This window comes from Limulus polyphemus, unplaced genomic scaffold (genome assembly GCF_000517525.1).
Source record: "Limulus polyphemus unplaced genomic scaffold, Limulus_polyphemus-2.1.2 Scaffold753, whole genome shotgun sequence".
NCBI lineage: Eukaryota > Metazoa > Arthropoda > Merostomata > Xiphosura > Limulidae > Limulus > Limulus polyphemus.
In genome coordinates this window covers 373829-375277 of record NW_013666363.1, presented here as the reverse complement: position 1 = coordinate 375277, position 1449 = coordinate 373829, and the positions used below count along the sequence as shown (strand labels likewise).

The following is a 1449-nucleotide window of genomic DNA, read 5'->3' as shown; positions in this document are numbered from 1 at the left end:
TTAGACTTGTATTCAATATTTGTATAGATACAACCTAAAATCCTATTTGCCCTACAACTAGCAACAGCACACTGCTTAAATCTTTGTTAGTAAAAATTGAAGAAAAAGTAAAATTTAATAACCCAGCCACATCATAATTATCAGATACTAGCCTTCTATCCCTATCCTTTTGTTTTTCCTTAATGTATTTAAAGAAATTCTTACTGTCAATTTTTACATTTTCAGCCAACTACATTCAATACAGTTATAGGAATAATAATCTATGAAACCTTAATCTTTTTTCTATACAAAAAATAATTAAATTTGATTTCAAACAAACAAAATAACTTCTTTGATTTTTACAAAAAACTTCAGACTTTACCTGTAAAAATCCTGGTGACAAATGTAAACAAATAATTGATGAAAAATTGCTCTACTCCATGCACACATAAGCTAGAGGATGGAGCACTGGCCCTGAAACCCATCTGACCTAGGTTCAAGTTGCAATTTCTGTGTAACTCATTGCTACTTGGCTGAACTTTCAACGTTTGTACTTAAAATGCAATACACAAGATAACGCTGTGATATAAAATATATGAGTGCCTAACCTGGAAACAGACCATATCCCAGAATCTTTGGAGATCATCACTAGTTTTTTTTTTACCTTTTGAAGTTCATAGTGTGACGGATTTATTATTATATATTTATTTTTATATCGATGTTTGCTTGAATTAAATTTATATTTACAAATGTATATAACTTATACTGTTAAATATGTATTGTGAAAGTCCCACCTAGTCTCTAAAGTTGTAGAAAATTCTTGAGTGTAAGAATCAACAATATATGTTTGTGTACGTAAACTCTAATGTAGCATGTTAGAATTGTTACGTAATCTGAATTTTCTAGAAACTCTCTACACATGTAAAAATATAAGCACCACACCAAATAACAGTATATATTATTAGTGTGCTATAGTTGGTACACTATAAACCTCGGAAACTATAATTATGATTAACATTTATTAATCGGGAACTTCAGATATATTGACCAGGAACTTTTATAAATTTTGAACATTACAAATCATTCAACTTCAGTGGATTCACATCGGACATTAATACTTTTACGAAAACATTACCTAACTTCAACAGTGGAAAACTCGGTGAAGAACACAGAACTCCCCATTAAGTGAATTGTACCTACGTCCACTCGAATTCAACTTGTTCATCGTGAACCCTCGATAAGCCATCAAGACTTTATATTGCTTGTAAGTTTGTGGAACTTTTATATATAAATCATTGTTTTTAGTAGCTGTTTGTTATAACTGTTATTGTAAATCGTATTATTAGTTGTATATTAAAACATATTTGTTTTAAAAAAAAAAGAAAATTGTTTGTATCAATCTTGTTGGTAAGTATCATAAACTGACCATATAACGGCTTTTACTTAACTGCTAAATCCAAAGTACAATTT

At 29.5% G+C, this 1449-nt stretch overlaps 1 long non-coding RNA gene across 1 annotated transcript in view; it reads left to right on the top strand.

The window, feature by feature from the left end:
• The window catches only part of LOC111085977, an 18592-nt gene extending 17355 nt beyond the window's left edge, over positions 1–1237 (top strand). The window contains exon 3 of the long non-coding RNA XR_002610747.1: positions 1128–1237. This is a non-coding gene — a long non-coding RNA (uncharacterized LOC111085977). The remainder of the gene's footprint in view (positions 1–1127) is intronic.
• The last annotated feature ends 212 nt before the right edge of the window (positions 1238–1449 follow it).